Raw genomic sequence first — 14,009 nt, forward strand, 5'->3', positions numbered from 1 at the left:
GAAGACAGTGCCCAAGATATAGCCTCTCCAGGGCAGAGCTGAGAAGAAAGACTACCCCCTCATCCCCTAATTCTGTGCCTTCTTTACGGAGGTTTCCTTGACTGCCCCAAATCACCGTGCATGACTACCACATAACGACAATTCTCGTCTCCCTTCATCTCCTCCTAAACTCGATGCCGGCATCTTCTCCTTTCTCAAAAGCCTTTCTCAGCTGGTGAATTTTTCTTTCTGCTCCAAAGCAGGGAAGCCTCTTTCAAGGGTCTTCTTGCTGTCATGACAGCTGCCTGTTCTCGAGCACCGCTCCGCACACATCCAACGCTGAAATGGATGAGAGCCAAGCAAATCTTAGACCGTTATTTTGAGTTGAATGGTCTGAAAGACTCGGATAAAGTTCAAATTATTTTGAGGATGTAAGTGTCAGGGACACTTAGCGTCAGTGGAAAAAGGAAAGCAGATAAAAACTTGATTTAGGACTAGAACTAGGGAGGCATTTTCTAGTTCAGTCACAGGGCTCAGTGAACTTTTCTGAACAATTCTTTGATGTGAAGGAGTCTTCAGAAGTTGCGCAATTCTTGAGTGAGGGCCAGACACAAAGGTTTTTACAGATCACTGGGGGTGGCCAAATATTTATCTCTCTGGGTGCTGTCCTCCTCTCATCTCCCCACCCACCCACACCAAACAGCACAGCAACGAGCAGAAGTCTACTCTGTCCCTGATGTTGGGGCCCTTTGTGTTTGCTTCCCATACTTGGAATGCTAACCCCCTTTCCTTCTCTCTGCCTCTTCACTTTCCCTTTTTTAAGGCTCAGTTCAATACTTAGCTTCTGCCTTGCTCTTCTCTTACCAGATCCCCCCAGTATCTTCCCCCCTGAAATCAGCTCCTAGCCATTCTGTATCTCTTGAATAGACCTAGTTATTGTTATGTTTGTCTTCCACATACAAATATGAACTTGAAAACAAGGACTCTTTTGCCTTTCTTTGCATCCCTAGCACTCAATACAGCACCCGGTGTATGGTAAGCACTTATGGAGTGTTTGTTGACTGCATGGCAGATTGACCAAAGATGGCAATTCAAATGATCACATCAGTGAATGGGAGAGGCAGTAGATGCTGCTCAGGCTCTGGAAGCAGTCAGGACAAGGAGAGCGCTGCCCATGGCTCCTTCTGACTGCTCTCATTCCATCTTATAACATAAAAGCCAAAGCCGAGCAAACTGGTCACATCCCATTTAGCTCGTTTAATTTCCATCCTCTCCCTCTAGGGTTAACAGATAATATTCTTCCTTCCTTTGTTCCCCATCTCTCCACACCCCTCCCCGATGTTTTCTTTCTCTTCTCTTTTTCCTTTCATCTGATAGAGTTTGCAAGAGTTTCTAATTTGCTCAAATTTCACCATTTCCCATCTCGACTTCAAGCTCGCCAGCCCAAGAGCCTCTGGGCTGCAAACACAAACGTAGGCCACAAATGCCCCCTTTACAGCCTCTTCTCCATCAGGTTGGCATAAATCAAATTGCCAGATCAGCCCCCTGAGTAAAGGCCGACAATCACATTCCCCAGCCAAGCACAAAACTGTGCAAGGGAAGGCTTTCTCTGCATCAAAGGGCTGAGAGATTCTTTTAACCACAAAAATGAGCATAGAACCAAATGGATATACAAATGTCTCTGGATGGCAGTTTCCCTGCTGGAAATGTTCATGAATTACCTGTAATTTAACTCAAAATGTACCATATGTTCTATTGGAAAATGGACTTATTTTTTCCTATTTAAATGGATGACTATTCAGTATATAGGTTTTGCATGCCAAGGGAATAGGTATTCGAAATAGACTGGAAAGAAATGCCACATCGAAAGTTCTCAAATGAAATTGGATGCATTTTTAGCATCTGAGTATTTCTCTTGAAGGCAGGATTCTTAACCATTTTGGGGTCATGCATCCTTTTGGTGAAGCCTGTGGTCCTCTTCGCAGAATTATTTTGTTAAATAATAAAATAAAACAAAATATATAGGATTATAAAGGAAGTCAGTTGGATTTCAATATACAATTATCAAAATATCTTTAAAAATTCATAGATCCTGGATAAGAACCCTTGTTCTAAGCAGGTCTAAGGTGGGGAAGTGGTTTTTTTTGTTTTTGTTTTGGCTTTGTTTTGGCTTTGTTTTGTTTTGTTTTGCCAAGGGCCATTTGGATATGTATAACATCATTCTCAGGCCATACACAATTATCAACTTATAGAACTCAAGCAGTGGGAAGTTGTTCCTAGCTTTCAGCTCATCATCACCTGCGATCGCTTTAGCAAATGATTTTATGGGTTTTATACAGCCAACAGGCCAGATGTCCCCCCCCCATCCCGATCTAAGCAAAGAAAAATGGGGGTAAGTCTATTTATCCTTTGATACAGATAATATGATCTCAACTGGATATCCTATAAACATCTCTGAGATTCAAGAGATCCAAAACAAAACTCTTTATCTTTCCTCTCAAACCTCCCCCTCCTACTTTTCCTATTATTAGGAGCACCCCCAATCCCCACTGGGCTTACTACTGGTGGAGTCATCCTTGTTATCTCTCACTGCCCCCTCCTCAATCCAACCTGTAGCCAAGTCTTATCAATCTTGTCTTTGTAGCATTTCTCCTCCACGCCCCCTTCTCTGCTCTCCCCCTGCCACCCTTTGGGGCAGGTTTTCGGCACCTCCTATCGGGACTAGGGGCTTCTGGGGGTCTCTCCCCTCTCCAGTTCTTCCTAAGGCCAGGTATGGTTACATGACCCCATGCTCAATAAATACCACTGGCTCCCTATGGCCTCCAAAGGCTACTTGTCCTTCAAAGCCCCTCATAACCTCCTTGCCTTCTTCCCTTTCCAGCCTTCTTAATGTCTTACTTCCCAATACTTCCTCTGCAATCCAGAGGCACCAGCCCCGCTGCTGGGTCTCCAGCAGCCCCTCAGTCTCTGCACTCGCCATTTTCACCAGCCCTGTCCAGCCCTTGATGTTGCCTTTTTGCTTGTTTTGACTTCCTGGATTTTCCAGCTCCCTGAATTCAAGCTCAAATCCCCTTTCTACAAGAACCTTTTCCCAGTTCCCTCTAATTCTAGCTCCTTCCCCCTATTGATTATTTCCCATTTATCTTGTCCAAGCTGGTTTGTCTGTAGATATTTGCCTTGCCCTGGAAGCTCCTTGAGGCCAGGGAAAGGTTATTGCTTTTCTTGTACCTAGCACAAAGCAGATGTTCAATCAATACTTTTGGGCTAACTGATCCCCATTTTACAGATGAAAAAACAGAGGCCCACTACAGTGAAGTATGTTCTTCACAATGTAGTGAATTTCCGTAATTACTTAGAACCTCAAATTATTGAGTTTAATCTCTGATGGATTTTCATGGATTTTATGAAATTCTGTGTAGTGGAATCGAGACCTGGAGTTGGAGTCTGTTCTGAGTTCAGATCCATACTGCTGCTTTATTGTAGTGACTTAAACCAGGAAATCTTGAATTCGAATCCTACCTTGGACACTTATTACCTATCATTGTTAGTCCTTAGTTCTGGAAGAGGACCCTGACATCAGGGGATGATGTCGTGCAAGTGAATTGGATCAAAGTGAGGGAGGGCTGTGCAAGGTCACCTGCCTCGCTTACCCCCCAGAGCCCTCTGGGACCAGTGTCAAGAAGTAGATCAAGAGGACTGGAGATGGCCCTGAAAGCAGGGGGAGACCTTGTCAACAATGACAACAGCTCTGTCTCTGCCTTCTCCTGCCAGCAACCTCTGAGATTGGTGTGAGGTTCAAAATGAGACACTCGTGAAGCACCTCCAAGATGTTTAAATACTAGTTATGATCACCATCAGGGGACTCTTGCTGCTGCGGCTGCTTCTCCGTTGGTACCACTACTATGACTGCTACCAATTACCAGTACCATTATTACCAGTACCTTTACTACTACTGCTCCTACCACCATCATTACTACTACTATGGCCATACCACCCCCTACTGCTATTATTACTACTGCTACTGTTACTATTATTACTTCTAGTATTACTATTGCTACTACTACTATATTATCACCACCTCTACTATCACTACCATCGCTACTACTACTATTCCCACTATTTTTACTATTAACACCATTATTACTACTACTACCACTATCCCTACTACTACTATCCCTACTACTACTATTCCTACTACTACTATTCTTCCTACTACTACTACTATTCCTACTACTACTACCACTACTACTACTCCTACTACTCCTACTCCTACTCCTACTACCCCCACTATATCACCACTACTATCACCGTCATCCCTTCCACTACTATTCCCATTATTCTCACTGCTCACTGCTACTACTACCACTGTCACCACCACCATTACTGCACGTGTGACTTTGGTAAATCCCTCCCATTTCCAGGTCTCAGCTGAGCATGGGAGCCCTCAGATTTCCTTGAGCTCCTGTGAGATTCCCTTTGTCTGTTCTGCCCAGAGGAAGCTAGAAATGGTGGGTGAGCCTCCTGCTTGACCCTGACAGCCGTCACTAAGGCTTTGCAGCCCCTCGGCCCTCACAGCGACCCCGTAAAAGGTAGATGCTGCAGATGCCATGTTCACATTTTGCAGACCATGAACCTGCCGCCGAGGTCCCCAGCTAGAGGGGCAGATGTGGTCAGGAAGGGTTGCCATCGGCTCCTGAAATAGAGCCCAGAGTCCTTTTCTTTCTCTCTCATCGAGGGGCAGCTGACTCACTGTGTCAGGCAGTCTCTCATCATCTGGGAGGAACTGCTTCCAAAGGGACAGGCGAACCATGGCCTTTCTGGGCTGAAGCGGTCCATATTGCCAAGAGGCTGGGCCCTTTCTGGACCCCAGCACATGAACAGATGCAGATCGAGGAAAAGGCGAAGAAGAAGGATGCTTCTTTTCTCCCCGGGATCCTCACAGCCCTGTCTGTCACTGGCCACGACACATCTGTGTTTTTGAAGGGAAACATCATAATATTGCTGATCAATAAGAGGGATGACAGGCCCATTTGTCAAGTCCCAGCAAGCAGTGCAGCTGCTGTCAGCCCGCTCCCCTTCCTCTGGGGCTTGGCTGTGGGGGTGCGCGGGGGTCTGCTCCAGGCCGACATGTGGGCAGAAGGGGACTCTGTGAAAGGAGCTGGCTCTCCTGGGCTCCCAGGCCCTGCCTAGGCTGGCATGTGGCCGGACTGAATGGAGCAGGAGGGAGAATAGAGATGGTCACAATGGGCCGTTAGAGGCCCCAGACGTCCAGCCGAGGGGAGTGGGCTCCTCTGGCCTGGAGCAGCCTTGTGACCTTTGAACCCGCCACCGCTGCCATCAGCATCCCTGCACACACATTGCAGATGCTCCTTGCTGGTCTGCTGGTTAGAAGGACCAGTAGGTCATTTGGATGGCAGGGGTGGAACGGGTTAATGGGGGAGGTTTGGTGACAAAGCCTGAATTTAATGAAGACTTCCAGTTTTGCTTTCTGGGGGAAAAATCGAACCAATCGAGAAGAGGCCTTTCTGCTCGGCCTCTTGGTCTGCTGCAGCTGTCGTGCCCACAGGAGCTGCCCCAGAGTTAATGTAACGGGGTGGCGAGCCTCCCTGCAACAAAGCACTTGCTCATGCATGAGGGGGAGGTCTGTTCAGGTGACATTGGTGAACTGCCCTTTCCCTCTTAGAGAAAAGGTGTCTAAATTAGGGAATTAATCTTAATCTGCTCGCCCATCTCTGGCTCACCAGGGTCCAGATTTTGTTTGCACTCTGTCATGCTTGGGTGTCCTGTGCCCAGCTCCTCTTAATCAGCTCAGAGGGGTCAGTTTTAAAGTTGACAGGGGGCTCTTGACCCTGGAGGCCGGCCTTGACCACAGCACCTTCTCCCAGCAGCAGTTACTGCATGAAGGAGGAAGGGTAGCTACAGAAAGAAGGTTCCTACCTCCTTCTCTATTAAGCAGGGCAACAGCTGGAGGTCGCTGGGACAGGGAGCACCTGCAACTCTCTCAGAAAAATTTGTTTGAGAGGAAAAAAGATGCCTGAGAGCTGAGACACAACATCCTCATGTGGGGAGAGACTGGAAGTGGCCAGAACATACCCGGGGAAGCCAAAGCCCTGCATAGACGGAGGTCCGGCACCAGGCTGGGCCTACGAGGTGCCCTCTTGGGATTGGGCCACGGGGAGAGGCACCTGGTCATTTCCTGTTTTAAACAGTGATTCTTGCTGCCTGAATACTACTGAAAAGTGCTGCTAGCCAGGGCCCTCGGGGATCTGCCAGAGTGACAGCCCAGGAAGAACACCTCCCCCATTACCGTCTCCTGTCCCTCAGATTTAGTCACATCAAGGGAGTAGGAGAAGCTTTCACATGGCACAACATTTATTCTTGGTACATTTTACAAAAATTATCTCATTTGATCCTCAAAATAAATCCACGAAGTGGGTGCTATGATTCTACCCATTTTACAGTTGAGGAAGCTGAGGGTTGTGATTTACTCAGAGTTACATAGCTACTAAGTGTCTGAGGCTGCCATTTTTAGTTTTCTTTGGGTCAAAACAGAAGGACATTTCATAGTATTAGGGGCTGAAATAGCTCTTAGAAGTCATCTGGTCTCATCTCCTCATTTTAAATACAAGGGAATGGACTCCCAAAGAAGGAGACTGGCTTCTCCATTCTCCTAGCTGGTGACTGTCACCACTTTCTCCCCTGGTTAGACAGACTCTCGGGAGAAGGCAGGCGGCTTGCTCAGGAAGAGCTCTTGGTCTTCTCACTGACATTGACGCCATGGCGGTAACCTCGGGCTCTCCAAGGCCTTGCCCCTTCCACCAGGTATAGACAAGGGCTAACAGCTGCTGCCTCTGTGCCTTTTGCCTGAGGATTATTCTCCAGTGATAGATTAGAATTCACAGGACCTGGATTTGAATCCTGCACTTGGCATTTGGGAGCATGACCTTGGACAGGGAATGTGACCGTCCAAGAGGCCGTTTCCTCACCTGAGAATGATGGGATTGGACCAAATGATCTCCCAGGGCCGTTCTCGCTCTGAGTCATCAGTCTGGGAAAAGGGAGCTGGATTTCTGGCCCTGGCAGATCTCAAAGGCCATTTACTAAGTCACCAGTGGGTCACAATGGCATCATTGGACAGAGAAACGAATGCTCCTTGTGGTCACAGCCTCCCAATGGCAAACCCTCAAAGGAAGGTCATCTTCAGCTTGGTCTGTCCACACTCCCCGACCCTCAGGGAAGAGGACCCAGGGTCCAGCCGGCCCAGCTGGGGCCCATCCTTTGACGATGTTCTTCCCAGGGCTTTCCTTTCATGCATTTAAAGGTCTCCTCGTCTGCATCAATTTCCGGCCATCCTTAACCTTTCTGTTGGTCAAGTCTGCTGCCCTCCTTCTTTCTCCTTACCCCCTTCTTTCTCCTTCCCCCTTGTCAGCAAGGCAGGCTGCCATCTAGCGGCCTAATTATAAAGCCTGCAGCAAAGCATTTTCCCCCTAAAACTTTAGAGTGGATTAAGTTGATCAAGGTAGAAATCTGCCAAGATGACAGAAGCAGGAGGAAGGAGAGGGAATAGAATGAGATCCAAGAGGAGAAGGCAAGACATGCTGGGAGATCAGTTTTCCTTCAACAGAATGTCTTCCCAGAAGCTTGCTTTTAGAACTCAGACACCTCAGGATGGATACTGAACTTGTAGACTCCTCAGAGAACATCTACTTCAACCCATTGATTGATTTTACAGTTGAGAAATCTCGGAGCATTTTAACCTTGCCCAAAATTACACATCTATTGAGTCACAAAGCTGGTTCGACCCTTTTATTTTATGCAGAAAGAAATGGAGAGAACCCACAGAGGTTATTTAGCTGGATCTTCTAATTTATAAAGAAAACCAAGGTCCGGGGAGAGTAAGTGACCTTCTCACTTAGTATAAGCACTTGAGCAGAGATTGAAACTCACATTCTCTTCTTCCACATCTAGCTCTTTCAGTGACAGAGTTCTTTGTCCATAAACAATATTTTTGACATTTCGTTTTCTCAAAATTTCAAATACTAAGAAATTGGGCTGATGAATCTGAACCAGCTTGATGCATTTCCCTTCTGTAGATGCTGACTATTCTGGTAAATAAGACATTCAGGAGATGAGTAGTTTGGAAATGGTATTTTTAAATGTTTTTCAAGGTGCTGAGCTTGCTTTGATGTCTATTAGTAATTTGACATCCTAAGGATTGGTTATAGCAGATTTCTACTGCAGCCTGAGGGAGGACTTTCTGGGGGAAATCAGGATAATCCTTTATTTTTGCTAATTAAATTCTCAGTCTACTAGTGGAGTCCATCCATGAGTTAATGTGTCTGTTAAGGGAAGGATGAAGAATTTTTTGTGATGTTGCTATGGGTCCAACGGGGAGATTTTATTTCTCACAGGTCACACTAGGCAAAGATGTGTCACAGAAGATGAGAAATGAAAAGGCTTTTGGCCAACCCATCAACAAGTCCGAGTTCAGTCCAATGAAGGTAAATGTTTGCTCTCAAAAGCTGCGAATGAGGTAAAAGTCTGTGAGATCTTCAGTCAAAAAAGAGAGAGAACCCCTGAAATTCCAGCATCCTTGGAGCAGACAAACTACTAATCTTTTCTGGTAGGCTTATGGGACCCGCAAATCATGGAGTACCATGACCTCTGAAGAACCAATGTTTTGATAATTCACAGAGCAATGCATTGTGGGTAGGAGTAATCTGCAACCACTGTTAACTGGTGTGCAAAGTGGGATGATAAAAGAGAGCATCTGAGAAATATAGAAAGAGAAATGGGCTCATCGTGAATAGAATAGTGATGATAGAACAATGTTTGAGAACTGCCCTCACATCGAGAAGATGTTAAACTACGTAGAAAAAAATGTCTTAATCATGGCGAGAGAGCTGTATGATGCAAAGTTACTTTTTCCCCTTTTTGGGGGGAGAAAGGGAGTGGTAAGGAGATGTAGGAATGAGACAAGTTAAGAGTAGACTCAACCAATCAATTATATTATATACAACTTGTTCACTATGTGTCTGGCACTGTACTATATAAATACTGGGGGCATAAATAAAGCAAATAATCCCTACTCTGAAAGAGCTTACATTGTAATGAGGGAATACCTGGTTTGGAGATGACTGGTAAGTGATAAAGAAGGATAAAAGTAAAAGACTCAATAGGAAAACAAGAAAAGTCTCTTAAAGAAGGTATCAATTAACTGGCTCTTACAGAGAGGAGTTTCCAAGAAATGGATGTGGAGCTTAGGAAGGATCCCAATACAGAAGCAGGATGTGGGTCAAGAGTAAGATCCTTTAATGGAGGAATTGTTCTTAGTGTCTGAAATCTCGGATGAAATGAAATTTCGAGAATATTGATTATTTGAAGATAAAGAACAATACCATAAAAAGAACTGAAATTAAATAAGAGAATATAGACTTAAATAATACTTTAAGTTTTTTTTTCAATTTTGTTTTCATATTCTGTTGTTTAATAAAATGTCTCACATGCTTGTTGAATTGGATTGTGTTGAGTATAGGGTCCTATTGTCATTCTATCAGATTAGATAATTATTGTAAAGAACTTAGTTCAGTGCCTGGCACATAGTAGGTGCTTCATAAATACTTCATTCCTTCCCTCTTGAAACACACCATTTTGTCAAATTCTGGTATATTGTTCAGTTAATATTTTTTAGCAAAGCAAAAAATGGAAAAAAAAACCCAAAACCAACTTTTCTTTGTCTAAATTAACTAGCACACATAAAGTAGGGGTCTATCGGATCTAACCCCTAGAAATTTCTAGTTGTGGATGAATTTTATGAAAGGCCAAAGACAAGAAGGATATTGGAGAGGCAAGCATGGATTGGCTGTGAGCTGTGTCATTGGAGGGAATAACAAAATTGATGGGAATAACCAAATTGATGAGACCATACATCATCAGTTGAGTAATTGAGAAGGACTAAATTCTGAGAAAGTCTTATTTCGTGTCAATGTCACATTGACATCAAAGCCAAGAGCCACCATCCCTGATGTCAGCCTGGAGTTGGAACTGGAAAATGTTCTGCCTGAAACCAGCCTGCTGTCCCCAAGAAACATTTGATCTAATGAAAGCCAGGATCGGCACTGACTCATGACTAATTGATTATCAGCTAGACTTAGAATGTTGCATTTTTGTACAAATAAAGTAGATTCAACTGATTTTTTTAATGCTTTTTAGTCCATATTTTGTAATAGATAATGGGCTCTGGCGTTGATTGTATCAATAAAACTTTCTGAGATTTGAGAATGTATGGATTTCTGATAGAGTAATTAATAATTAAAAAAAAACCCTCTGATCTAGGGGAAGACAGAGAAAAGTGGAACTGACTTCCAGAAATAGGTTCTTAATATATGTGATGCCATCAGCAACATTGAACTCTCTATAGAAATCATTTTTGGCTTTAATAGAAAATATTTTTTCTGGCCACCCTTTGGTGGCTAGGTGACTCCAAGAGATAGAGCTTCAGGCTAAGTCTGAGCTCTCTGTAAAGTAGGCCAGTCAAAACCAGTCTGATCATTCTACTCAAATAGGGATCTTTAAGTACTTAAAGTGGCTGTAATGTATGCCCTAAATTTTGTCTTCTTCAGACTAAGTATCCCTAATTTCTTCATCTGGTCCCCATGTGCCCAAGGCTTCTAGCATTGTGCTTTCCCTCCCTTGGGAGCTCTCTTACTTATTCACATTTTTCCTAAATGATAGATCTTTGACCTAAACACAACACTTGAATCCTGGGTTAGATTTGGGGCATGATAATTTAAGCACCTAAGCAGGAAAGCATCACCTAAGCTGGAGAAGACCTTCAAGTTCATAATCCCTGAGGGTCAGTTGAAGGAAGTGGGCATGTCTAGCCTGGATGAGGGAAGGCTCTGGAAAATGTGTTTAGTTGTGGTCAGGAATTTGGGGGCTATTATATGGGAGAGGGACTATACTTAACCTGCCTGGTTCTAGAGGAGAGAATTAGGAGCAAATCGTTGGATCTTGGAAAGAGGCAGATTTAAGCCTGGTTCAAGGAAGAATTTCCCCAAGTAGAATGGGCAGCCATGGAAGATGGGGGGGTTCCACCTCATTTGATGTTGTTAAGTACAGCATATTGTAGAGGAGATTCTTTTGGGGAGATGGGCTGGACTATATAGATGTTGGGTTCTTTTCTCCTTTAGAAATTCAGCAATTTGGGGCTTTTTAGCTTGTATGTAAGAAAGATTATCAGGGAAGACTTCAAAAGAGGTAAGACCTGAGGTAGACCATGAAGAAAGAGAAAGATTTTAATAACTTGAGGAGATGAAAGGGTGGGTGATTATGAGCAAAGGCAAAAAATCTGGTAGAAAATAGCCTGAGAAGGGAGGATGGCTACAACAAAGAACATTTGAGGAATATTGTGAAATGGGGCTGAAAACATGGGTTGGGGCCAGACTTGTGGAGGGTCATATGTTTATTCTGTTGTCATTGGGGAACCACACAGATTATGCTTGAACAGAGAAGTTTGAATTAGGAACATTATGGGGCTAGTGGTGCAAAGGCTAGATGGAGAAAGGAGAGATCAGAGGCAGGAACAGAAGATTATTCTAATGATATAGATGAGAGGGAATGGTCCGAACTAGAGGGAGGTTATTAGATCTCCCACAGGGTGAGCTGATACATGGCAGAAGGGAGAGGAGGATTAGTGAAATCATAGAGGATTTAGCCTGATGCCTTAACTTTTTCCCTAGAAAATCAGATAAGGATTCAGAGTTTGAGTACAAGGTAGATGATAGTGTCATGGAAGGAAGGAAGGAAAGAAAGGAGGAAAGGAAGGAAGGAAGGAAGGAAGGAAGGAAGGAAGGAAGGAAGGAAGGAAGGAAGGAAGGAAGGAAGGAAGGAAGGAAGGAAGGAAGGAAGGAAGGAAGGAAGGAAGGAAGGAGAAGAGAGGAGGGGAGGGGAGGGGAGGGAGGGAGAGAGGAAGGAAGGAAGGAAGGAAAAGAAGGAAAGGAAGGAAAGGAAGAAAAGAAGTCAGCAGAAGAGGCAGAATTTGAACTAGAGCCTCTGACTCCAAAACCAACAGCAGACTTTAAAATTGATTAACATACAACATTCATCAGATAATCCAAATAGAGGCAATGGCGCTAGAAATAGGGAGTGAGCAGCTGTGCATAGGAGCAAGGAGGAGGGATTTGGGGGGAACAGTGATCAAACCTGGGAGGCCCATACAGAAATCAAAATCCATCAGTGCTCTTAGTGAAATGACAGTCAGGTTGACGAGCTCTGTCTCCTCTTGTAAGCTGGCAGTGTGCGCTCCGTCCCCTGCCTGCACTAAGGTGTCAGTGGGGAATAGGCTGGCAGATGAACCGTCCCCCTCTCCCCCTATGACAGTTACACCTGTGTCTCTTGGCTCAAACAGTGACAAGAGAAGGGAATTGAGGGGGGAGGATTCTGGGGGTCTTGCAAAGGTAGAATTTAGAAGATCTGGCTGCCATTTGGGAGGATGGTAGTTGGGGGAAGTATCCAACTAGACTGGGACATCAGGAGGTAGAGGAGGATTTTGGTACCATTAACAGAAATGGGGCAGTCGGGAGGAGAAGCTGGTTTTGGAGAGGGAGAGAATGAGTTGGGTTTGCGAGGTGTTTTGTTTGTGGTGCCCGCAGGACATGCAGGTGGAGACATTCAGCCGGCAATTGGAAGCCAAAGTTTTGGCTAAAGGAAGCCTCCAGGGCTCAGATCAAAGTGTGGCAGCCATTTTTTATAGAACGGGTGAGTGAAGCCTTGATCATGGCCATGCTTGAGGGGGGAGAGTGTATGGAGAGAAGAAAATGGTGTCTAGGTCAGGACCAAGGACAGGGCCCGATTGGCCACACCTGTTTAGGGCATAGTGGAAGAAAAGTAAAGTAAAGCCAGGTAAAGTGACAAAGAAGTGGTCAGAAACAGGAGGCAAGAGAGGAAGACTGGATAAAACAGAAGACAAAGAAAAGGGCTTCTCATGGAAGAAGAGATGGTCAGAGGTACCAAGTGTGGCAGAGAGTTCAAAGGGAATGAAGAAGAAAAGATTTTTGGATGTAATGATTTAGAAAAAAGGCCACTGGGGAAATTAAGGAGAATAGCAAGTTCCTGAAGAGGCAAGATAGCAAAGTTATTTTGCTTTATGGATTTAGCATTTTCCATAATATCATGCAGATGCAGAAATTACTTTTTCAGGAAAGTATTTGGAAGAGACAAATCAAACCCCCAAATGACATCAAATAACAGGACTCGGGAACAGCAGCCCAGATGCATAATAAAGTCATAAAGTATCTGCCAGGAGACTGTCAGTCTGAAACTCTCTCAAACCTTGCCCGGTCCCAAAGACACAGATCAATTAAGACCCAGGAGCTCTAGAATCCACATGGTTTGGGTTTACTCAAACCCTCACTGCCTGCCCCAATTTCCTTTCCATAGGATGTTTGACTCCATCTCTAGCTGCCCTGGATAAAAGCAAGAATAAGAAAAAAAAAATCAAGAGGAGACAGGGTGCAGAATGCTGTAAAAGATATTAACCAAGTCGACAGCATGAAGACTACTCTTGATGTCACTGTTTAATTGGCAGCCTCGGATAGCAAGGGGTGTGTTTTGAGCCCTTCAGAAGGGGAGTACACAAGCAGGGCTGAGCACCTTCCCCAAGGACACAGAGCTGCTGAGTCTCCTTGTGGAATTGGCTTGGGATGCTTTTAGCTTTTCAAATTAATTATGGGGGTGGGGGAGAGAGACATAAGGCCTTCAACATAATGACTCCATCTCAGCTTTGGAAATTGTTCCAGGGAGCAGTTGCTACCTGTGAATGGGTCTCATTAAGTGAGATTCTGATGAAACCTCCCAGGTACAAGTGAGGGCCCTATAGAAGTAATGGGAGAACAGAAGGCGCCCTGTCCATTAACACTGATTATTATTCTAGGGAGCTATTCCCAGCCACCTCCACAAGACTTGGCTCTTTTTTTTTTTTTTTGCAGATGGCTGGTGTTCTACACTCAACCATTTTGTGCCTTGAGAGA

The sequence above is a fragment of the Sminthopsis crassicaudata genome, chromosome 5 (genome assembly GCF_048593235.1).
Source record: "Sminthopsis crassicaudata isolate SCR6 chromosome 5, ASM4859323v1, whole genome shotgun sequence".
Taxonomy (NCBI): domain Eukaryota; kingdom Metazoa; phylum Chordata; class Mammalia; order Dasyuromorphia; family Dasyuridae; genus Sminthopsis; species Sminthopsis crassicaudata.